Consider the following 27,000-nt stretch of genomic DNA (forward strand, 5'->3'; position numbering starts at 1 on the left):
AAGAAATGTTTAGCGTCTTCCGGGGAGTCGAAGAGGAAAGAAGTACCAGCATGGTGAACTCTCAACTTCGCCGGTTACAGCAAGGCAAACTTTATCTTCTTGGCATACAATTCTGTGCACACCTGGGAGAATTGTCGTCGTTTCGCAGCAACGGTCGCAGAGTAGTCTTGGAAAAGTAACAAGCGATGTCCGTGAAGCTCTCGCACTTTACGGTGCGCATCAAATATTCTCATTTTATCCTGGAAATTCAGCATTCGTAAAATAAGTGCACGAGGTTGAGCCTGAGAGCTTTTATTGTCTGGACCAATCCAGTGAACCCTCTCCACTGGTATCATATCATAGGGGGAGAGGAGACCCAGTTCTTCGGTAGCCAGGAGCTAACTATGTCCATCAAGGAAGAGGCCTTCTCAGATTCTGGAAGTCCTATCAACCTGATATTGTTGTGGCGGCTACGGTTTTCCAAATCCTCCAGGTGATCTTGTAATCGAAGAATCCGATGCCGATCCGCTGGCTTTGTGAAGTAAACTCAGCAAGCGTATTATCTATTGAGGATGACAGTTTGTCGAGTTTCACATCCAAGAGGGGTGAGATCAGACTGACAATATCCTGTGCCGTAAGTGGAGGCGGAGGTATATATTCATCAAGGGTCTCAGCAGGGGATGTCCGCTTCGGTGAAGGAGGAGCGGGAGCAGATTTAGAGGCTCCATGCAACTTGTTCCGAGCTTTCCCCTGTCTGGTGGAGGACTTAGGTGTGGGATCCATATATTTCTCCATGGAATCCAGGGGCACCGGGCACCTCCCGTCAGAAGGAGAGGAGAGGGTGAGTTAGAGAAGAGATAGAAAGGAAGAAAGAGAGGGATGGAAGAAAGAAAAGTAAGGGGGGGAGAGCAGAGGGAAAGAAGAAGAAAAGGATGTAGAGGCAGCAAGGGGTTAAACCCCTAGAATAGTTGCCTGTATGACATGGTAACAGCAATAAATCAAGTGACATAAGACACAGTATAATGGCGTCAAATTAAGTGCAGTTGAAACAGTATGATCAACAATATGTAGTGCAATATTAGCAGGATAAGGAGATCTTCAGTGAGAAAGAAATTTCGACGCGAGCTTCCAGCGGGTAAAGGGGAAGTTCAAGCCATGGACATAAGCAGAAAGTCACGTGAAGGAAATTCCAGCAACGTAGTGTTACAGAGGAAAGTAATGGAACAGAAGTCCCAAATCCCCACCACCCAACCTATCTAGAGCCCACCCTTAACCCTTATCTAACTAGTGGCAGAGAAAAAGTAAAACAAAAACCCATACCCTAACCCAGCCACCCAACCTAACTAGAACCCACCCGGAACCCTTGTCTAACTAATGGTGCAAGTCAGAGGCCGAAAATAAAACAGTTGAATAACGGAGCAAAAGAAACAAAATCAAAAACCCCACGGTAGGGGAAAGGCCTACCCTGCTGGCTACTAGAGCCACAGAAGACAGAGGAAGGTGCTGGGAATCACCGGGTGTAGCACGCCTGTGATGAAGTGTGGAGAGAAGACAGCCGGGGCAAGCACCCCCACTGAGCCAGAATGGGAGGATGGAGGAGCCGCACTCGGGAACATATAACTGCGTTGTGCAGGGATTCAGTCAGTAGCAATCCCGGTCTACCGCAGAGCCAGGAACAGCAGGTCGTGAGAGGAGGAGGAGAGGGCCAAGCACCCGGGCAGCCACCCCAACCAGGCAAGCGCCCCGGGTCGCCCCCCCACTTGCAGCACCGCCGGCGAATGTTCGGGTAAAAAAACTTGACTTTACCTGCCCACCTTTAAAAGCAGGCACTGATAGCTTGTTGCCATGGAAATCTCCCAAACATTTTTTTGCTGGGTGATGTGGAGTACCGTGAAGTGTTGGCAAACTTAAATCTTATGATGTATGGCTAAACCCTCACATATTTGTAATTAGTGTCAGGTCCTAGAACTTTTCTGTGCGTATTCTTTGTATCCTTGGTTTGTTTCATGCTTGCCTATATCCCTGTCCTTTACTCCTGTTTGCCATGTTTGCTTGTCACCTGGACCCCTTTACACGTCTATACCACCAGACCAGGCCTGAACACAGATCTTGCGTTTATGGTGATAGTTATCTGTGTAATAAATTTCTACTACTGTGTGTACCACTTTGCATAACAGATCGGGTAAGGTTTATTTGCATACCATATTAGAGAGTGCTGTTCATATTTGGTCTTAGTGGGACAGCACCTTTGATATGAATTAAAAATGTCACACAGCATAGATATGGGTTTTTAGCAGTATATTTTGAGAGAAGAAAATTGGGTCATAATATCTGTATTGTGATAGGTTAAATCTTAAAATCAGTATAAGGCTTTCATAATGCAAAAGAATACCTGTCAACCTTTTTTTTTTTTTAACAATTCCTTCTAAAGATGCTTTCATTTTCCATAAGACTAATGACTTGTATGTATAATGTGATATTATTATTATTACTATTTTATTTATATAGAGCCAACAATGCAGCGTTTCTTACAATACATATCTCTGAAATCTCTGAGTCTTGGATTCCAATATCTTAGTGGCAGAAAATAGAGGGCTGTAGTCAATGGAGTATATTCGGAGCAAGGCCTTGTTACCAATTAGGGTACCTCAGTGATATTGCAGAAAGTCTTGATGTTAAGGTATGTCTTTTTGGTGATGACACAAAGATTTGCAACACGGTTGATGTTCCCGGGGGATAAGTAAAATGGCAAATTATTCTGGTAAACTGGAAAAATGGTCTGAGCTGTGGCAACTGGCATTTAATGTGGATAAATGCAAAGTAATGTATCTAGGGCATAAAAACCCAAGGACAGAGTATAGAATATTTGATACTGTCCTAACCTCAATGTGCGAGGAAAGGGATTTAGGGGTAATTATTTTTGAGGATTTCAAGGTAGGTAGACAATGCAGTAGAGCTGCAGGTAATGCTAGCAGAATTCTTGGTTCATGCTTTGTTCCTAAATATCAACTCTCTCGCTAAACAACTCTACTTCTCTTCTACCTTCAACTCCCTTATCAACCCCTCCATGCCCACACCACAAACCTCTTTCATGGCCCAAGATCTTGCTGCCCACTTCAAAGACAAGATCAAGACTATTCTCTGCAACCCTCTTCTTTGCAACCCCCTCTTACACCACCCACCATCACTCCCCTGCTCCTCCCATCCTAACTGCCTTTTCACCTACAACTGATGACATACACCCCAAGTTATTAAAAGAGCTTTGTAGTGTACTAGCAAAACCATTAACGGATTTATTTAACAAATCATTGGTAACATGAGTCATCCCAGGGGATTGGAAATTAGCGAATATTGTGCCCATTCACAAAAAAGGCAGTAGGGAGAAATTAATGGAAACTATGTTAACCCCTTAAGGACAACGGTTGTCCCTAAACCCATTAATGACAATGCATTGTGAGCCCGTACATGTACGTACATGTAAGGGCTTAAAGGACAGGATTGTTGAACATGTGAAGTCACATGGGTTTCAAGATAAAAAACAACATCAGTTTACCTCAGGAAGAGGTTATTATTATTATTTATTGTTTTATATAGCGCCATCAAATTCCGTAGCGCTGTACAATGGGTAGACAGAGACAGCAGGTGAGGAAGGCTCTGCTCAAATGAGCTTACAGTCTAGAGGGAGTTAGGGTGTATGATTGAAAACTCCTACATCTCTTGATAATCGCATATTGCCCTAGCTAATGGTAGTAAACCCATAACATACAAGAGTGGGGATAATGGGCAGCTCTGTGTATCTTTCTCCGCTAATCTGGCTGCATTAACTGGGATCCATTCTCCCTTTCGTTCATTCATACGAATTGACAGGATTGGGAAATCTCATTCAAATTACAATTTGTATGAATCCAAATACACAACTAATGTAAGCATTAAAAATCTCCTTTTGGAGTCTGTGGAAAAAATGTTGAAAAGATGCATCTTTATGGATTAATATAGTAACACCCTTTTTTCCTTTGGCAGGTAGAGTTATAACTTGTAGTGTATTTTTTAGAGAAGAATTTGGGGATCAGTGCCTGACCTCACAAATGCTCTTCTGGATGAATGTGCAAAAAATTCCCAGAGAAACAGGAGGGAGGGAGATCCCCAGCTGGCACGCAGCATTCGATGCAGCCACAATGGAGAAGAGGGAGACACCCATCCAGCTCTCAGCAGGTTAAGGTCCAGGAGTTTACTGCTCCACGCTCAATTTGGCCATGTCAATATGATGGAGGCGGAGTGATGTCATTGTTTGAACTTATGATGCCAAACCTGTAACAGGCTCCAATTACACAGACACTCCATAAATACCCTCATAAGCTACCTGGACTTTCGCTCTCTGATGGTCTTGCCTATGGTTCATAGAGCTTCCTCCTCAGTGTGTGATTGATTATCTGTGTTTTGACCTTGGCTTGTTCCAGTTTATGCTGCTCTCTGGCTTTCTCAACCACAGCTTGAACTTTGTTGCTCCCTTTGCCCTGCCTTGTATCTGATGCCGTGCGGGACAGTGTCTAGGTAATGAGGCCTTTAATTTACACATACATAGTTATGAATATTAAATTACTTGTGCATGTCTCCTTTCATTTGTTCCTTCTTTCTCTCTTTCTCTTCTCTTCTTCTCATCCATTCTCTTTCTCTCTTCATTGTCCCTTCTTCCATTCTAAACTTCTCTCTCTCGCCACTCCTTCTTTCTCGGCTACTATATATACTGTGTATATATACTGTATAAAAATATAGTTCATACTGGATAAACTTGGATTTTATGGGAATATGTGTTTCCTATGCTGTGCACATCAGCAACATTCAATAATTTATTCCATTAAAACAACAGTAGGGGTGATTACTTTGTTTGAATGCTGTGCTCATAATGCATTTCCCACTTCCTCTTGCACCCATAAAGCACACCCAGTGGGGCAGAGCAAATTAATGCTTTGTTTGAACAAACTAGAAAAAAGCAAAACATAAAAAGAGATTTCAGCTATTTTGTAAATGTCTTGTTGGTAAATCTAAACCTATGACTTAATCCTATGTAAATATACAGTTCATGAAGTGCAATACTTGACCAAGCATTTATATTTTTATTTAATCATTTCAATATTGTGTAACAATGTAAATGCGTACATTTTTTTTAATCTCTTATTTCTCAACTACAGGAATTCCATGTTTTTCCCCATTTACCCCTTTTGCAATTTGCATCATTGCTGGCTGTCGTGCCTAATTTATTAATTTTTTCGATATTCCACTTTTTGCGTTTACCTCTGTTTGTAATCTGCACCATTGCTGGCTCTCCTGCTTAACTAATCATTCAAGTATTCCACCTTTTGCATTAGTGTAATTCCTTTGTTTGTCATTTGATTTGTCTATATTGAATTATTAGTACCCTGTTAGTCTATTGTGGGATTATTAATTTATTGATAAATACCTTTGCAAGCAGCCATCCATTATATGTGAACTGACTTTAGAGGCACACGCCTCTATCCATCGGTGTGCCACTCTTCATCTAAGTGCCACTAATTAAGAGTTTACCAAGGGAGTTCACCAAGGAGGGCGACAACCTCCCACTTTACTTCATCAAGGAGAGCCGCAGTCCTCTGGAATGCCTTCCTTCAGCCTATTAGTCTTTCCTTCTGCCTTTGACCCTTCAATATGATGGAGGAGATCAGTCAGAAGGGAGTCAGGCACATAGCTGGGTGACAGTAAGACCTGGTTGCAGTGGGGGAGGGAAGAGGAAGAGGGAACCCAGCCTAGAGTTTCTCCATCCCAACAAATTTGCCCATTTAAGTGAGCATGTTGGGGAGGCAGACTCAGAGGTGGGCTTTCCTGAAAAAGCTGTTCTCCTTAACAGCCTGGAGAGCAGCTCATCCAGTGTGCAGGGGATCCGGAAGGAAGGGAAGCCCAGGCAGGTTGCGGTGGTAGGGGATTCTATAATTAAGGAAACAGACAGGGTAATCTGTAGCTCTGATCGCAGCAACCTAATGCTGTTAGCATGTTGCAGACAGAGTGGATAGATTATTAGGAGGGGCTGGTGAGGATCCAGCTGTCTTGGTGCACATTGGCATCAATGACATTTAAGAGGAAGATAGAGTGTCCTAAAAGGTAATTTTAGGGATTTAGGGAGTAAGATTTGTGATGCTACTGACCTGTACCCCGACTGGGTACTCCCATCAATCGTTGCTTCCTCCTGCCATGACGCCAACAATTAACCCCTCCAGCACCAGGCAGAACCAGTGTTGTGGCGGCACTATGGCTATCCGAAGCTTAGCTACACAGCGTGGCTATTGTCCTGAAAAAGACAATAAAGGATCATAGCAGCCCACCCCAAGCATCAGGCAACACTCATGTCGAGGTGAAAACAGGACTCCTTTATTAAAACCAAAGAAAGAGCTATATATAATCAAGTAAGAAAAGGGGCAAGACAAATATCACATGATCTAATTGCCATGTAAGGAAGGAAGTAATTAGATCAAATCCTGCAACACAATATCCGGGGGAAGGACAGGATGACATGAGACATAAATAATTACATTAGTTGGGGACGTAGCCGTGGAATGATGATAGACATATAATTGGCTTGAGACAGACAACGGTTAGGACACAGGGATAACAGGAGCTCACAGGATTGACGGCTACCTGTTGTGTAATTGATAATTAGGTATGCAGCAGTGACACCTAGTCATACCTACAGGGGGTCTTAAGACAAGAGTTAACTCACACAATAACAGGGGAAACACTTCACACCTATACAATCAACAATGCAAAGACAATAAGCCCTCTTCCTACAACAGGATGTCCAGCTGACATTACAGTTTTGAGACTCTGAGTAGTCGATAGGGAGGAGGCTGGCTCTCAGGCCTCTCCAGGGGCCCCAGTGATGGAGGGTTCTGTCACAAGATTAAAAAAACGACCTCCAAGGTAGTATTCTCAGAGATACTACCTGTGCCATGCGCTACACCAGAAAGGCAGTGGGAGATTAGGCAGCTAAATCCATGGCTGAAGTCTTGGTGTAAGATGGAGGATTTGGGGTTTTTAGAGCACTGGGATGATTTTGCTTTGGGGTACAATCTCTATAGTCATGATGGATTGCGCCTAAATGCAAGAGGGTCCAATGTGCTTGGGGAAAGAATGGCTAGATGTTGGAGGAGATTTTAAACTAGGAATTGGGGGAGAGATAAATACCGGGCTAGACAGTATAGAAAGGGAAGACAATTTACTTAGTAACCAGGTGGGTGGATCTGGGGGCTTGGTCTATACAAGGACAGAAAGCGATTACAGCTTTAAGGTCATGTCTACAAATGCTCATAGTTTAGGGAATAAGATCCACAAACTTGTAACAGTAGTGGCAACTGAGAATGTTGATATAGTGGCTGTTACTGGAACATGGTATGAGAAAAATGACTGGGACATATCAATACCGGGGTACTCTGTATATAGAAAAGACAGAAAGGGCAAGAAAGGGGAAGGGGGGCCCAATATGTTTGGGTTACAGTACAATTTGGCAAAAGTAAAGTAACTCGTGTATGTGTGATTTATAGACCCCCAGGACAAGTAGAAGAACTAGGTAATCTACTAGTGGAGGAAATAGCTAAAATTACAGAGAAGGGGGATGTTATAATCATGGGTGACTTTAATCTCTGTGATGTGAACTGGAAAACCAGAGTAGCTGGTTGTGCCCGGAGTGCAGATTATCTGAACTCCCTACTGGGATTATCTTTAAAACAAGGAGGCCATAGTGGATTTAGTGTTCACAAATGGAGATTTGTTAACTGATATTTCTGTAGGTGAATGTTTGGGATCTAGTGAACATCAGTCTGTGTGGTTTAATATACAAACAGTGACTGAGTCACACCACACAAAAAATCCGACTGGGGCAATTTAAATGGAGTTCAGGAAAGATTATTTAAAAGTTGTATTATTGAAGACAACAGAAAATTGTATTAGGCTGGTCAGTAAGAGTAAAAAATTGAAGAAACCGCTGTGATACTTTAGTAAATACAAAAATACCCAAAGTGAGGAAGATCTATAAATTAGGTAGAAAGAAGCAAAGAAAGTTATAAGAGCTGCCAAATCACACGCAGAAGAGAGAATTGCCCTTTCAGTTAAAAAGGGAGATAAAACATTTTTTAGATATATAAATGGGAAAAGGAAAGTAAAACAAGGATTAGTTAGATTAAAAACAAAAGGAGTGTATGTAGAAGAGGATAAAGGTCTAGCTGACTGCCTCAATGAATATTTCGGTTCAGTTTTTACAAATTAAAATGAGGGAAAGCGACCACAGGAAAAAAGAATGTCATTTGATTCATGTGAGTTTATCGAGGCAGAGGTACTACTTCAGTTGTCTAAGGTAAAAACCAATAAATTGATGAGGCCTGGTGGGATACACCCCAAGTTATTAAAACATTTAAGCAAGCGCTGGGATAAACATAAATCCAAGCTAGATATAGGATAATGCCAGGTACTAAGGAAGGTACTCAGAAGTTGGGCAGACTGGATGTGCCTGATGGTTCTTATCTGCTGTCACTTTCTATATTTCTATGTACCTTCAATTTGCAATCCTTAATCTGGTATCTTCTTTCTTCGTCCGCATCTCTGCGGACATAAAATGGAAACGTCCGCCAAAAAAGGCAGCGTTGTTGTTACATCCTCCACAATTCTCCAATATTACCAAAAACACCAACTGAGGGCAATACGGGGGTGCTTGCGGTTCTCCAATTGGGGGAGAGGATGTCACTACAAGCACCACCATTTTGCCCTCTGTTAACATGAGTGGAAAATGACTTTCGGTGCTTTCGGTGACGTACTTTCCTTGGATTGGAGGATTAGGGAGAGGGCGTCACTGCAAGCGCTGCCATGTTACTTCAGTTCACCTGAGGGCAAAATGATGGTGCTTGCAGTTGTCTCCTTTGATTGGAGGATCAGGGGAAGACGTTGTCCTCGCCATATTGCACTAAGTTGACACTTTATATCCATTATAACATATTGTACCTTTGCAGAATCACAAACATACACGAATAATCCAATAATCATTATCGATCAAAAATATGTCCATAAAGTGCTCTAGTGCTTACCCATTAGATAAATGTGACCTCCACTTCCCCTACGCTGTTTCGGTTCTTCTTTTTCAAGGGGTCGCTTTACAGTGTAGCAGAGTGTCATTTCTTAAGTGTTGTCGCAGGAAAAAGCCTCCCATGGATGCCTGGTCGCCGGGACTTCTGGAGGTGCGGAAAACGACCGGCGGAGCTGCCTAACGTGCACCGGTTATCTCGCGGTTTGTCCTGGGGAAACGTTGAACTGTTGTCGCCCCCCTCGGCACCCCCGAGATCGGCGCTGCTCCTTCAGGATCACCCGACGAACGACAACCAAATTATATGGTGGTCTAATCGCGGCGCCGAACTGTCTGGGCTGGGCAGTAAGATGTGTCCTGATTTATTACCTTTTTTTTTCACCTAACCTGTATATAAGCCTGCGTGTTTCCCAATAAAGCGTGTTACTTCCCCGGAACATTAGTTTCGTCTAAAGCTTCAGGGGCCCGCTGGGTCACTAGTTGTCTTTGTCAGGACAACTACGGCACTGTACTCAGCTACGCCTCGGCGGGCTGTGGTGCCGTGAAGCTAGAGTCACAGTACTAGCTCATAAGCCCCATTCCGCTAGTATCGGCTATCGCTAGAAGTGGTTAACCCTTTCTATCCTGGCAGGAAGCATCGCAGAACCGACGGGCATACCCAGCTGGGGTACAAGGTGTGCCCGTGACAATATATATAGTTATGCATACATATTACACCCACTCCAACACCATACTGTCAGATATTTTATGATAGAAAACATGTATTCCATATATTCTGTATTTTACATGAACACAAAATGGAGTCAGAGCCATTTTATTTTACTTAATCATGTAGTGATTATTTCTTTTTGTCCTTGTTCCCTCTATAAATGAGAACAAAGGAGTATTCATGTATAATGATGTTTCAGCGTATATATGATACAATTAATGTTATCTTCCATGAGAAAGTTAAGGAGTAGACACTGCATATCTTTAGAAATGTAACTTGGAATGGGGGATACATGGGAAGACTACCAAGACCTGAGTTACTATCTAGGAAGTAACATTTGGCGATTAGGGTGACCAAGGATAAATTCCAAACACATATGTAATGGTTTTAAGTTAATTCTTAGACCAGAGCGTCTCTCACAGGTAAATTAAGAAATTACAACGGTGTAAATATGAGTAGAAATCCTAATTATAATGGGTAAAACCCATCGTTATGATTGGAGAATTCCAATCAAGAGGTGGAGGCTTTGATAATAAGCCCTGTCTTTAAAAGCTTATGTCTTGAAAAAAAAAAAGAGAGACCTTAAGATCGCACCCTGAAATGGACAGACCCTGACGGACTTATTCACCAAATTCACCCCAGAGAATTGGAATCTTAAGATTCTGGCACCATATTTCACTCTTGGAGTTACTTTGAGTTCTAACCTATATAACTGGTAGAAAGTTATATTCTTTTTCCACTTAATTTCTTGCCAATGAACCTGGATTAATTTCTACAAAGATCGGTGGGACAACAGCAACAAGTGGTGGTAATTATAATTGTTTTATTATTCTGAATAGAGATGAATTTTGTCTTCTTCGTATAGAATTCCCTGTTTCTGGGAAGTAGTATATTGCATTATTGTATATGACGGCTTGTGAGACTGCAGCTTATAACCCGTGATAATGACAATAATGAAAAGGTATTTTTACCTATAGATGAAGTTTGACATTATTTGCATCTATTAGGAACTTCACTTATACTCTTAGACACAATTAAATTATTTTTAATTTGTTATATTAGTTGAACTAATATTAGAGAGATAGTGATATTTTATTACTGCCCTGATTATTATCAATTTTTGGTTGCTGAGTGGGATGGAAATTAATTGTGTGTTAGACTCATAAAGTAGTAATTCATATTGATAACTATCGATAATATACTGTATTTGAATTGATTCATTTTTGACATGTTTTAAGAACTTTGTGTTTTATATTATGCACTGTTTGACTCATATATAGATTTTATAAATTGTATTTACAATAAATATTTTTGATTGACTATCTTGGTGATATCTATCTGATTTGAATTATAATTTTCGGCGATCTGAAAGGATTTAGGATCGGAGATAAAATATAGGGTATCTCCTTAAATTAATATTGTGGATGTGGTACTACAATATTTGGTAGCGTCGTTATTTTGCGTGTGTGATAAAATATTGGTTTTGCCTATTTTGTCTCATTAATATCCCTAACAATACAGATCTACATACAGTGCATACATAAACACACACACACTAACCCAATGCAGTTACACAAATTTAAGGACATAAACACCCCCACACTCTAACTCCATGCTGTTTCATATACAGTGGCGGAACTACCGGGGTCGCAGGGGTCGCGACTGTGACCGGGCCCTGGAGTTCTGCCAGTCAGGGGGGCCAAAGGGGTGCTGAGTGGTCATTTCCACGCTGAGCGCCGGCATATGACGTCATATGCCGGCGCTCAGCGTGGAAATGAGCAGTAAAGCCGAGCGCTCCACGGCAGAGCAGCGAGATAGAGGCCTCGCTCCCCCACCACAGGACTGCAAGGTAAGTGACCTACAAAGGGGGGTAGGGAGAGGGTAGATAGTGAGAAGGGGGGGTAGATAGTGAGAAGGGGGTAGGGAGAGGGTAGATAGTGAGAAGGGGGGTAGGGAGAGGGTAATAGCCTGAGAAGGGAGGGAGAGGGGGTAGATAGTGTGAGAGGGGGATAGGGAGAGGGTAGATAGTGAGAAGGGGGGTAGGGAGCGGGTAGATGGTGTGAGAGGGGGATAGATTGGGGTGGGGGGCCCTTAACAGATTCTCGCACAGGGGCCCTGAGGCTTCTAGTTATGCCCCTGTTCACATACATAAATGGCCACTCTAACACTATACACTTACACCACTTTCATATATACACACACACTAGCTCTCTCTGATTACCCATGCAGCTCACACGTCTGTGTTTGTAATAACTTTGTAAAAATGTAATCATTTATCCTTATTCTTAACAAAAAATATTGGTGCTGGGACCTTGCATACGTGCCATACTCACACTAATGGCAACATGAAATATGAGACTGGTATTCAATATTCAATTATTTTTATGGCAGGTTTTTATTTCCAGTCTGGCCCTGGTTATAACTAAACTTCATGACTTAATGAATTTGTTTTTGTTCTCCCATGAAGTGCCTATATTCGGCAGGTAAATTCATTAGCTTTGGTCAAAATTTAAAATAACATTTTATTTAATGCACATATTTGTAGGTATGGATTTGAGAGATACTAATTTGTTCATTATAAATTTCTGGTTAACCTGTTTTTTAGAGTAATACAATTATAATATATCTTATTTATTATAAAATATACATAGTATTGGTGTACATACGTGCTGAGTAATAGAGATATATAAAAAACGCTTTAAATCTTGAAGCTATTTTTTTTTCGCATTTGATAGATTTAATGAGGCGTACTGTATCAAGAACACAGGTGGGCTTATTTAGTACAGACTGTATGCTTTCATCTCACTGTGGGTCCAGGAACAAATCTTTTTCAATGCACAGTGGGAACAAATATGCAGCTGAACATCCATAATCAAATGTGTTATTTACTAGATAAAATGTCACATATCACATGTGTGCTGATTGGTTTGCCTGTAAAGACAATTTTGTAAGTGATTATTTTGGTTGGAATTTTGAACTTAAGTTTAAAAATAACAGGCATTTTAATAACAGGGTCAGACTGAGGAGAGAAAAGCAGCGCTGGCACTAAGGGCAATGGCAGAATATGTGCGGCCACATGCTATGTTGTTTCACTTGCTTACAGCACAGCAGTGTTAACTCAGCATATTCAAGGACCAGAACTACTGTGCAAGCAGAAGTAAAGGTAAGCAGTCTGCCGCATGAGGTTTGCCTGGTTTGCCTGATGGCCAGTCAAGGCCTAGTGTGAATAATAGTGCAAATATACTAACAGACAACAGACATTACTTTTTTATATTCTTTAACATAATAAAAATATTTTCATGCAAAAAAAAGTTGCATGAAATTACTTTCATACAAAACCGTTATACCATGTTGTTAGTGGAGTTAGTGTGTAGGTATGTATCTGTTCGTGTTAGCAATAATGTGTTTAGGTGTTAAGAGTGTGCGTGTTTGCATGAGTGTGTGTGTTTTTGTGATAGCATTAGTGTGTATATGTACGTTTTTTCCATTTATTTATTGTTTTATATAGCGCCATCATATTCCGTAATGCTTTACAATGGGTAGACAGGATATAACAATTTTAAGATGGAGACGGCAGTTTTTAGAGACTGAATGTGGGGGTAAAAGAGAGGTCAGAATCAAAAGGTGAAAACAGTGAGCATGAGTGTGTGTTTGTGTAAGCATGAATGTGTATGTTAGTGTGTATGTATGTGAATGTGTACCTGTGTGTTAGCATGAGTGTATTATGTGTATTAAGTGTTTATGTGAGTGTTACTGTAGTGTGCGAATCGGTATAGTGTAAATGTGTGCACTAGTGATTATGTTGCATATTTGCATTTGTACAATTATGTCCTCTAAAACATGCACCAGGAGGATGACTGAGGATGTAATGGTACAACCTGTAAAAAATGATGTGGTGCACTCACACGTGTGTATGAGTAGTTAGCATGTGTGCATATGTGTAAGTATGTGTGTTAACAGGAATGTGTGTGTTAACATGAGTGCAAATGTTGAAGCGTTTGTGTTGGTGCGACTGGCATTACCCAACAGGTCCAATAGGTTTTCTACCCTGGCCATAGGATATGCAAAAAACGTAGAGTTCGAATTGACTTTTCTAAAGTCTATGAATATCCTAGTTGAAGCATCTGGTTTGGGGACCATGAACACATTCAATATGTACCCTGTTCTTTGTTTCTAACACCCTGTCTCCTTAATGAGACTTATCAATGTTGTCTTACCAATGTTTGTCTGCATCCTGAATCCACCAATGCCTGTACTGTCTGGCCAGCTGTTGTCACAGGTATAGTAAATTTGGTCCATTCGTCTTTGAATCAATTCTCTGTTTGAAATATGCATAATATCAGTATACAAAAATGTCAGGAAGATATGTGATAATATGCATAAGGTTATACAGAATCAATGTACGTATATAACAAACATCCCGTAACACAGTATGGTGAGCGAACCACAGTTGATAACAAGACAGGATAAAAAAGAATAGCATACCAGAGTCTTTGGTACCCCAGTGTTTGTTAGTAAGAATTAAAGTATTTGTCCGGAGAATGTGCAATCATAATATAATACAGTAGTAAAACAAATTTCTAATACAAGAAAAACCGAAAACCGGGATTTCAAAGCTCAGAGCTAAAAACTAAACACACTGCATAACCATGCCACTGAATTCTGTGCGTGCAACGTTAGAACGAAGGAATAGGAGAATATTCACCTCACCAAAGGCCCATGGGAAATGCCAGTCAATAAGAGCCAAAGGAGACTAGGGGGTATAAGTCGAGCATATTTCGTGTAGACGGGTTAAAGAAATAAAGGTCGACCAAGGTAGCCATTTAAGACCATTCCGATATTCCCTCCCGTGGGAGGCGGCCACTAAATCTTCCATTTGAGAAATAAAAGTGACCCTGGAAATCCAGGCAGTGATAGGAGGGGGACCAGGGGCTTTCCAGAATCTTGGGATGACAGACTTGCCTGCCTGAATTAAATGAATTACCAGAGAACGTTTGTATGAGCCATATGAGGATTGCGTGTGGTGGAGCAATAATGCCTCAGGAGAGGCAGAGAAATCAGAGTCTGCCACCTCCTGTATCACCACAACCCTCCAAAATGGACCTATAACAACACACTGCCACCATAGATGCATATAGGATCCATCCGAAGCCCCGCATGTCCAACACAGAGGTGATACGTGGGGTAGATATTAGTGCAATTCTGAAGGGACCTTATACCTGCGAGATAACAGTTTGAATGAACCTTCTTGAATTTTGCTTGAAAGGACACCTTTATGGGTGAGTAGCAGTATTTTATCCCAATCGCACTCATCAAACTGTACCCCAAGATCCCTTTCACATAAACTCAGAAAAATCGGTTTCGTATTACCATGTTCAGAAGGTGAAAGAAGGTGAGCTGGTTCCTTAGTTAAGATAAATAATTTCTCAAAATTGGACATTTCCCTAGTGATTTGGGGGTTTGGAAACAGATTTGCCAGGTAGTGCTTTATTTGATGATATAGGAAAAAAGTCCGGAAATCAGGAGTGGATTGCTGAGTTAAACCTTGAAGGGGTCTAAAGTCAGTGCCCTGTAGGATCTGACATACCCTGACGAGTTTCAAACGTTGAGATGGAAACAGACCTGAAAGTCCCTTATGAATGTTTGGGTGTAGTTCCAGATTATGTGTAAGTGGGAATAAGGGACCTGTCTCCAATATACCTTGTGAGGTTATTCTCTTCAGAACGCGCAAGGTGGGAGAGATTGTGGGGTGTTTGGGGATCATCAATTTCTTAAAACGGTCCAATAACTATGGGGCTGCCAAGATCTGATGGTTAAAGAAGGAATTCCCTTGTGTGTGTCTATTGGATGCAATTCCCTTGTGTGTTTATTGGACGTAACTCAATCCCTTGTACTGTTTAAATACCCCTGTGTTCCCAAATAAAGTCCTGTTTTCACCTCAACATGAGTGTTGCCTGATGCTTGGGGTGGGCTGCTATGATCCTGTATTGTCTTTTTCAGGACAATAGCCACGCTGTGTAGCTAAGCTTCGGATAGCCACAGTGCCAAGGCAGCTCCGGTGCAGCGACGTCCCCCCTTCTATCCCTGACTTAACGTGTCGGCTTGGGGCTGTCCGGGAAAGATAGGTGGGCATTAGGTCGTCTCTGCTCCCCAGTCTTTAGAGTGTGGCGCTCTGCACCTGGGCCCATAGCCTGTAGGGAGAAGGCTGGCCCTCAAGCCCCTTTAGAAACCCATGGCATGGAGGCCTCTGTGACAGTCCCCTAGCCCGATTGCTCCTACAAGGGTAGCGCTTATCGCATATATGTGTTAGACATGCATTTTTAACTACATAATGAGTACTTATCTCTTTGAAGTAAAGACTATGATTGAAACATGATTTAAAAATTACAGTTGAACTGGCAGTTTTGTTAATATAAGACCCTGCTGCCAATATATATAAATATTTGATCCTGCCACCTATATATATATATATATATATATATATATATATATATATATATATATATATATATATATATATATATTAGCCCCTGCTGCCCATATATTTTAATATTAGCCCCAGTTGCCGATATATATTAATATTAGTCCCTGCTGCCGACAGCAGGTATAGATCAACACATTCACACACAAACCCAGCTTTGCATGTATAGATCAATTGAAATTCACTTGTGATCTCAGCACTGAAGGTATATATCAAATAAACAGAATCAGACATACAAATCCTGTATTTGCAGGTATACAATAATAATATATGAAACATAGCATTGCAGGTATAGATCAAATAAATACATGGAAACAGCATTGCAGGTATTAATCAACTGAACAAGATATACAAACCCTGTATTTTCAGGTATACATAAATAATGTATGGAAACATAGCATAGCAGATATGGATCTACAGAATAACACGCAAATCCAGCTTTGCAGTTATAGATCAATTGGAATTCACATAAAAACACGGCATTAAAGGTATATTTAAGCCCCCCTAAATTACAGGCATAGATCACAGATTGCACACCCCAAAGCCAGCCCTGTCGTCCACATTGCCCACATAGAACCTGATCAGCACCCAGATTACACACACAAGACTTGCCATCTTTTTCCCCAAACAGGACACCATGAGTCAACTTTCTCTCCAAAGAGCCGGTCCCATCTTTGTCCCATAAACACCCTTCTTGTGCCATCTTTGCCTTTCCACAAATCAATTATACATCTATGATACACACAAACGCTTTTACAGTCACTCACCAATTGACACTTTCATTCACATAATTCATTCACATAATCGTTTATTCTCTCACACAAATAAATTACACATATTCATTAATGCATCCACACACAAATTACCGTATTTGCTCGATTATAAGATGAGGTTTTTTCCAGAGCAAATGCTCTGAAAAATACCCCTCGTCTTATAATCGAGGTCGTCTTCTAATCAGACCTCATTCTGCTTCGGCCGTGCTGCTTACCGGGCTTTGATCGCGAGCAGCGTCTCTGCTATTAGCAGCAGGAAACAGGAAGCTAGCACAGTCCTCACATAACTCTACCTCCCCCCCTCCTTCCTCTGGGGGCGGGGCCAGAGAAGTTGCTTGCACAGCAGGGCCCCTGCAGAAGTCTGCGAGTGGGAGATCTGCAGTTCATGTAAGGGGGTGGGGGGTTGAGCGTGTGTGTGTATGTGTGATTTATGGAATGAATGAGTATTTAAATGTTTGTGAATGAGTGTGTGTGTGATAGCATGGATGTGTAAGGGTGGTGGGGGTGGTAGCATGGCATAGGGAGGGTGTAATCACACTTCTAACATCCCCAGGTTCCAGCATGTACTGGCTGCCTTGGCTTGATAGGAGTGTGATTGCTGTTAGCAGTATATATATATATATATATATATATATCTCCAGAAATAATGCATTTTAACCCCCTATATGCCACTCAGCCCCATGATATGCCTTTTAACCCCCTATATGCCAGAGTGGCATATAGGGGTATAAGGCATATCAAGGGGCAGAGGGGCATATAGGGGGTTAAAAGGCACATCATGGGGCAGAGTGGCGAATAGGGGGGTATAAGGCATTTCTGGGGCCAGAGTGGCAAGCCTGGGGGCAGATGTGCATAACTGGGGGGGCAGGTTGGCAAATAAAAGGAAATAAAAAATATATTTTTCTCAATCATAGCTTTTATTAAATATGAAAATTAGTTTACATGAATTAATATTTACTGGTAAAACTTTTTTCCTAAATTAATTATATTCAGGCTTTTTGTTTTTTTCCTAAATTAATATTTTGATTTTGGGGGGTCGTCTTATAATCAGGGTCGTCTTATAATCGAGCAAATACGGTAATTCTCTCCCTCATTCAGACAACTTATCCACACATTAATTCATTCTCTCCCTCATTCAGACAATTCATCCACACGTTAATTCATTCTTTCCCTCATTCAGACAATTTATCCACACATTAATTCATACTCTCCCTCATTCAGACAATTCATCCACACATGAATTCATTCTCTCCCTTATTCAGATAATTCATCCACACATTAATTCATACTCTCCCTCATTCAGACAATTCATTCACACATTAATTCATACTCTCCCTCATTCAGACGATTCATCCACACATTAATTTATACTCTCCCTCATTCAGACAATTCATCCACACATTAATTCATTCTCTCTCTCATTTAGACAATTCATCCACACATTAATTCATTCTCTCCCTCATTTAGACAATTTATCCACACATAAATTCATTCTCTCCCTCATTTAGACAATTCATCCACACATTAATTCATTCTCTCCCTCATTCAGACAATTCATACACACATTAATTCATACTCTCCCTCATGCACAAAATTTATCCACACATTAATTCATTTATTATATCACTTAATCTCACTCTTTATTTCAATATTCTTACAACCTTCTTCCTCACTATCTACCCCCTCTCCCTCCCTTCTCACAATCTGCCCCCTGTCATGCTCTTCCCAGGCTGCAGAGCTGCATGTCTTTTGTTTCCATGTCTTGCTGTGCTCCATTTCTGGATTTATGTATGTTCTGTCCTGAATCTCTGATTCCTTGATTCCAGTCTTGCTCTTTGCTTCAGCTCTGTTTCCTTTATAAGGTGTGCCCCAACTGTGTGTTCTGTTTGTCTCAATCAGCAGTCTATAGGTATGTCTCTCTGATATGTGTTTGGATTTCATGTTTGGTTCATGTTTAGTTCCTCTGTAGGCAGGCTCTAGCGTTAGGACCCACCGTCATTGGAGTACTTTGGCGTAGTGGTGGGCTAAGCATACTATGGCCATAAGATGTGACGGAATCTCCAATAGTTATCATACAGTCCTAGGCTAGTTCCTGTATTCATGTGTGTCAGTCTGTGATGTAACCTGTGGGTAGTCCTGTCGTGTAACCCCGGTAGAGGGGTGTCCTGTCGTGTAACCCCAGTAGAGGGGTGTCCTGTCTTGAATCCCCGGTAGAGAGGTGTCCTGTCTTGTAACCCTGTTAGAGGGGTGTCCTGTCTTGAATCCCTGGTAGAGGGGTGTCCTGTCTTGAATCCCTGGTAGAGGGGTGTCCTGTCCTGTTCATGTCAGATTCTGAGTATTCCTTGTCTTGTTCCCTGTTGTGCCCTATATTATGTTTTTCTTGTCTGGTTATGTTTCTTGCTTGGTCCCCTGCTCCTTGCTCTGTCACCCTTGCTTGCTATGTTTCTCCTGTACTCTGCTTATCTTCCCCACTCTCAGCCTGCAGCATACTGCACATGATTCCTGTGCTACGTCTCATGCCTGCTCCAGGGTGCCTGCAAGATATCTCCGAGTTCTGTTCTGTCATCATCTGCTGCTATGTCAGACCGCTGGTATGTGGCTGCACAACCCTAGATGCCCACTGGGAGAGTCCTGTCGCTCTGCACCAGGCCCTGTTCAACTCCGCTCCTGCACCGTAACTTCTGCACACAATCTTTGGGCGCTCTGGGTCTTTACAGTTGTCTGTATGGACCCGGTTCCGTGACACCGCTCTCCCTCTTCCCACAATCTACCCCCCTATCCCTCTTCCCACAATCTACCCCCCTATCCCTCTTCCCACAATCTACCCCCTATCCCTCTTCTCACAATCTACCCCCCTATCCCTCTTCTCACAATCTACCCCCCTCTCCCTCTTCTCACAATCTACCCCCCTCTCCCTCTTCTCAAGACTGATGCTGCCCAGGACCCATTGGGGGACTGTCCCAGGCAATCCCGGACACGTGGTCACACGCCACCACGGGTGATTAAAAGTGCAGAGGGGGCCCCAAACCGGCAGTATGACTGCCAGTGGGCCCCCGAAGGATAGTGAGCCCAGGGCAAATGCCCACTTTGCCCGCTGGATAAAGCGGCCCTGATTGCATGCATGTATTGCAGATGATGTATGAAAAGTTATGTGTAAATAGATTAAAAAAGTGTCCTGTATAATCCCATTAATGTGGTGATACTAAAGTGTATGAAACCTACATGCTTTTTTATTGATGACTCAATTTAATATAACTTACCTCCTGTGATACTTCAAAGACATCTTAGATTTTCATATAAATGAACTGACACTTTACACAAATGTTGCATACGTACAAACAAGTCATAGAAACATAGAATCATAGAAAGTAACGGCAGATAAGAACCAGTAGGCCCATCCAGTCTGCCCAACCTCTGAGTACTTTCCTTTAGTACTTGCCCTTATCCTATATCTAGCTTGGCCTTATGCCTATCCCATGCTTGCTTAAATGACTTTACTGTATTAACATCTACCACTTCTGCTGGAAGGCTATTCCATGCGTCCACTACCCTTTCCGTAAAGTAATATTTTCTGATGTTACCATTAAACCTTTGCCCCTCTAGTTTATGGTTGTGTCCTCTTGTTGTGGTAGTATTTCTCCTTTTAAATAAACTATCTTCCTTTACCTTGTTGATTCCCTTTAAGTATTTAAATGCTTCTCCCTCCAGGAACATCAACCCTGTTGCAAATTTTTGTGTCGTCAGCAAATAAACATACCTTTCCATCAAGACCATCTACAATATCACTAATAAAGATATTAAAGAGAATGGGTCCAAGTACAGATCCCTGAGGTAACCCACTGGTAACAAGACCTTGTTCTGAATCTACGCCATTGACTACAACCGTCTATTGTCTGTCACTCAGCCACTCCCTAATCCATTCAACAACATTGGGATCTAAACCCAGAGATTGCAGTTTATTTATAAGTCTTCTATGTGGGACAGTGTCAAAGGCCTTACTGAAATCCAGGTACGCAATGTCTACTGCACCATCTTGATCAATTACTTTAGTCACCCAATCAAAAAAATCAATAAGATTTGTTTGGCATGATCTTCCTGAGGAAAACCCATGTTGTTTTTGATCTTGACACCCATGTGACTTCAGATGTTCAAGTCAAGGCTCATTTTCATGTAAAAAATAATCATTGAGTTTGGCTTGAGGCATATTCAGATCATCTGAAATGATCTTAAAAATACAATCATTTTTACATTTCTAGCCTCCTCATTCTCTTTCAAGCAACAAATAAAGATTATAAATCTTAAATGCAAGTTGAATGCATGAAATTAATGTTCTGGAATCCTTAAACTTGGTTACATTTTTCAGTTTGAGCAGGGAATATTGAAGTTTGTGTTTTGTCGCTCTGCACCAGGCCCTGTTCAACTCCGCTCCTGCACCGTAACTTCTGCACACAATCTTTGGGCGCTCTGGGTCTTTACAGTTGTCTGTATGGACCCGGTTCCGTGACACCGCTCTCCCTCTTCCCACAATCTACCCCCTATCCCTCTTCCCACAATCGACCCCCCTATCCCTCTTCCCACAATCTACCCCCCTATCCCTCTTCTCACAATCTACCCCCTCTCCCTCTCCTCACAATCTACCCCCCTATACCTCTTCTCACAATCTACCCCCCTCTCCCTCTTCTCACAATCTACCCCCCCTCTCCCTCTTCTCAAGACTGATGCTGCCCAGGACCCATTGGGGGACTGTCCCAGGCAATCCCGGACACGTGGTCACACGCCGCCACGGGTGATTAAAAGTGCAGAGGGGGCCCCAAACCGGCAGTATGACTGCCAGTGGGCCCCCGAAGGATAGTGAGCCCAGGGCAAATGCCCACTTTGCCCGCTGGATAAAGCGGCCCTGATTGCATGCATGTATTGCAGATGATGTATGAAAAGTTATGTGTAAATAGATTAAAAAAGTGTCCTGTATAATCCCATTAATGTGGTGATACCAAAGTGTATGAAACCTACATGCTTTTTTATTGATGACTCAATTTAATATAACTTACCTCCTGTGATACTTCAAAGACATCTTAGATTTTCATATAAATGAACTGACACTTTACACAAATGTTGCATACGTACAAACAAGTCATAGAAACATAGAAAGTAACGGCAGATAAGAACCAGTAGGCCCATCCAGTCTGCCCAACCTCTGAGTACTTTCCTTTAGTACTTGCCCTTATCCTATATCTAGCTTGGCCTTATGCCTATCCCATGCTTGCTTAAATGACTTTACTGTATTAACATCTACCACTTGTGCTGGAAGGCTATTCCATGCGTCCACTACCCTTTCCGTAAAGTAATATTTTCTGATGTTACCATTAAACCTTTGCCCCTCTAGTTCATGGTTGTGTCCTCTTGTTGTGGTAGTATTTCTCCTTTTAAATAAACTATCTTCCTTTACCTTGTTGATTCCCTTTAAGTATTTAAATGCTTCTCCCTCCAGGAACATCAACCCTGTTGCAAATTTTTGTGTCGTCAGCAAATAAACATACCTTTCCATCAAGACCATCTACAATATCACTAATAAAGATATTAAAGAGAATGGGTCCAAGTACAGATCCCTGAGGTATCCCACTGGTAACAAGACCTTGTTCTGAATCTACGCCATTGACTACAACCCTCTATTGTCTGTCACTCAGCCACTCCCTAATCCATTCAACAACATTGGGATCTAAACCCAGAGATTGCAGTTTATTTATAAGTCTTCTATGTGGGACAGTGTCAAAGGCCTTACTGAAATCCAGATACGCAATGTCTACTGCACCATCTTGATCAATTACTTTAGTCACCCAATCAAAAAAATCAATAAGATTTGTTTGGCAAGATCTTCCTGAGGAAAACCCATGTTGTTTTTGATCTTGACACCCATGTGACTTCAGATGTTCAAGTCAAGGCTCATTTTCATGTAAAAAATAATCATTGAGTTTGGCTTGAGGCATATTCAGATCATCTGAAATGATCTTAAAAATACAATCATTTTTACATTTCTAGCCTCCTCATTCTCTTTCAAGCAACAAATAAAGATTATAAATCTTAAATGCAAGTTGAATGCATGAAAATAATGTTCTGGAATCCTTAAACTTGGTTACATTTTTCAGTTTGAGCAGGGAATATTGAAGTTTGTGTTTTGTCTTATAACGTGAGAGTTGAGATATCACACTACTTCACAAAAAATATCTCACTTTACTAATTAGCAAAAGGCATGTGTCTTTTAGTGGTTTATTACAACTGGAAAAAATAAGAGGTAGAATAAAGTCACAAACAAAAACAAATGGTATGGTACATAAGTCACCTAATCTAATCTTTTAGTAATTAGTCTATTTAATACATAATAGGTTTCAGACCTTGTGCTAATGTGAACAAGCAAACAATTGAACACGTTCATTTCTTCATAATTAGGAGACATTTAACTTCTTAGGTGTACAAAGGAAACACTACTTTGGGGAATTAATTTGCAAACCATCTATATGCATCACTCAGAATCATTAAAAAATGGACTATTTCCTAATTAAAAAATATATATAATTAACCTAGCCACTAGCCAGGGAAGGAGGTTCTCACCCAAGATTGGACAGTACATGGTTCGATGAAGTTGTCCTGTCCCCTAAGCAGAAAAACACCCTCAAAGCATAATGTTTCCACCTCCATGTTCGACGGTGGGGATTGTGTTCTTGGAATCATAGGCAACATTCCTCTTCCTCTAAACACAGCGAGTTGAGTGTCTTTGTTTAACAGATGTGTTACCATATCTTATTTCTTTTCATTGTTTGTAAATTCTACCTCTTTATTATTTTGGACATTTGTATCTGCCTATTTCACCTCATACATTTTATACATTGACTGCAACAAAAATAATTGTGTGTATTGCAGATTATATTAATTATATACTGTGCAATCCCACTTGGGAGCATATAGAATTTTAGTTCTCTTGTGCCATTACAGAGAAAAAATCTCCATCTACATATCAGTCTGATCCTGCCCAAGAGGAGCCCAGACATTTAACTCCTTGCTTTTTTGTGTCTAGATGGATAGCAACTCTAATCCACTGACGAGGCCAATGAAGGCCGAAGTGTATGTCTGAGGTTTCTTGTTTTGGTTCTGGACTGCCATTTTGGGTGAGACCAGACTGATATGGAGATCCCCGCTTGGGAGCAAAAATTTGAGCTGCTCCGAAGCGGGGATGCACCATAGGGCAGGCTATGAAGTGGCCTTCTGTTGTTGGTGAGCATTTTGTATGACAATGATTTAGATTTCACCTTTATTGTGAATGATAAACCATTCTTGATACCAGATGAAAAAACAATATGAATGTAAATATGTTATATGATTTAACGTAATGCAGCAATTCATAACATAATGTATTTATGTATATACAATTATATTCCATTATTCTGCTGCAATTGTAAAGTTCACAATGTTCTTTTATTGTACAAGACTGTATAACTGTATCTTGTAGATCTACATCTTCATTACAAGATTAGCATGATTAAAAGTTATTTTGTGTAGCAGGAGAAAGTTGAAGCTTAATTTGGACTGTTCAGCTCGCATGACCTTTTACAAACCCAGCATCAGGAAAGATTTACAGTACTGTAAAAGTTCAGTAACTTTTGGCAAAGGTCCTAATATTAAACTTTTCTGTTACAAATAATTGACAAGATTCCCATTATTATTCTAGCAGCAACCAGGGAATCTGAATGTGTATGCCTTTTATGCTTTTTAGGTTGTGCGCTCTTCTTTCTGTGTATTTTTTGCTGTGCATATAGGCAGGTTATGAACAATCCTTAGGGTTGAGCAGCCCCACTTGCCACACAGGTGCCTCAATGTTTTAAATTGCTTGAGAGTCTCATTTAGGTTACAATGCAATGCAGTCCCACTGATTCTGGTCCTTGTTAAGAAATATATCCCTGATAAAATAGATAACTCGTTAAACTTGGTGTAATTTGACATAGTTGCGAGCTAAGCAATATATGGCCGTATAGTAAAATATAATCCCCAATTCTTATGTCTTAGGTGTTCTTTTAATAGTATTTCCTGGATATGCCATGAAATCTTGCTTTATTGGTATAAATTATTATAATTCTTGCAGCAACTCGTGAATCTAATTGTGAATGCCACTTGGGTCTTTACTGCTTTCTGTTATCTTGACCAGGCTTATAACCTGTGGCCTTGTAGCCCATGGAACAATGCAGCTGAAAGTGGCCTTGACTGAGTGAGGAGGTGGGCTTAAGGGATATTTGTTAAGGGATGTTGGAAGGTCCTTTATAAATAGGTCCCTCCATTTTGTAACTGTCCCTCCTAATCAGTATTTCTTACCTGAATCTTCCCACTTTCCCTCCCTGGTCACTGTAAGGTGGGGGTGGAATAATGGTTGGTTAATGGTTTGGTTGGTGTTGGTAGTTTCGAGCTGGTCGGTGGCTCAGAAGCTGTGTGGGAAAGGTGCATCTTGGTATGCTCTTATTCCTTTTGGTGGCAATTCTGGCAATTCCTTTATTGTGTTAATAATTTGCTGTGGTTTTGTTTCCCATACATATTCAAATCTGTGGCCAATTTTTATCCAAACAGTTTGGTGCCTGTATGTTTATTTGGTTGGGGGTTATGGTATTGGAAATCCAGGCCCACAAAATCGAAAGTGGTCTGTGGCAAATTAAACTGCTTTAATTGTATTCACAAAAAAACATGGTACTTTACTCTGTAGCAAAATGTATTTTTGTTAATAGTTTGAATTCAGTATCAAATTTCATTATATGAACGGGTAATGGTTTAAAATGAGGGATAGAAAATACAGTAAAAAAAAAACTGACTGGTATAGCTGGAGGCTATACTTATCAACTATTTGATACAATGCTTTCAGATCTCCATGGAGCTCTTTTGAAGCAATGCAAGATTTACAATTACAGTGCCATCTGATATCATCCCAGACAGAAGTAGTTTGATGTTAGCATAAAAAAACAGTATAAAAACCCTGGCATGTTTTCAGCCTTCAATTGTTTAACATTAGGGCACTTTTTTATTAATCAACAGAAGTATCTCACGTATGGGTAATTTGTTTTGCTAATAATACAACCTAAATAACAATAATTATTTATTTAGTTTTAGATAAACTGTCAGTCTCATAAAATATTTTATAAGCATTTAAATTTTATAAGTATTTTAATCTCAGTCTGCAAGTTGGTCTGTCAGAACCAGAAACGGAGCGTAGCGCAGGGTTGCGATCAAGGCTTTAATAAGCAAAACAACAATATACAGCAACAGTAAGAGGATAATCCGAAGAGTAGTCAAAAAACAGTTCCAAGGTCAAAGCTGGTAGCAAAGGTTCAATAAAGAGGTCACAGTCCAAAATCCAGGGCAAATGCAAGAAGGGGAATCCAAAGGGTAGCCAGGGGTCAAAAACAGTAGTTCAAGTAGATAGTTCCAAAATTGTCTGTAGAAGGTAATAGGGAACACACAGCTTAACTAGCTAGCTGATTAGCCACTCCTCCATGCTTCCATCCTTCCTCCTAAGTACAACCACGCCTCCATGCCACCAGGAAAGTGCACGCTTTTGCCAAGCATGGTGCGCATCGAAATCGAGGCCAGGGATACGGCCTACCCCGTGGACGTGTGATCATACCACGAGGGAACTGTCGCCGGGAACCTGTCCCCCGAGAGGAAGACCCCCTTGATAAGGTGGGTGGAAGTCCCCGATCCTGACATGGTCTCTTTGTTCCTTTTTCATTATCACAGTAGGAATAATTACACACTGCTGTAGATGTGTACCGATCGCATACTTAAGCTTGCGGGACGCGGTCAGTGGGTGGTGCCGCTGCCGTCGGTGGGAGATCCCACTGCCGTTGGAGGGCAGTCCTACTGATCTCAATGGGCGGTCCTGCGTATGTCAGGGGCGTTCACGCTAATGTTGGGAGCATTTTCCCTGTAG

The sequence above is a fragment of the Spea bombifrons genome, chromosome 1, assembly GCF_027358695.1.
Source record: "Spea bombifrons isolate aSpeBom1 chromosome 1, aSpeBom1.2.pri, whole genome shotgun sequence".
Taxonomy (NCBI): Eukaryota; Metazoa; Chordata; class Amphibia; order Anura; family Pelobatidae; genus Spea; species Spea bombifrons.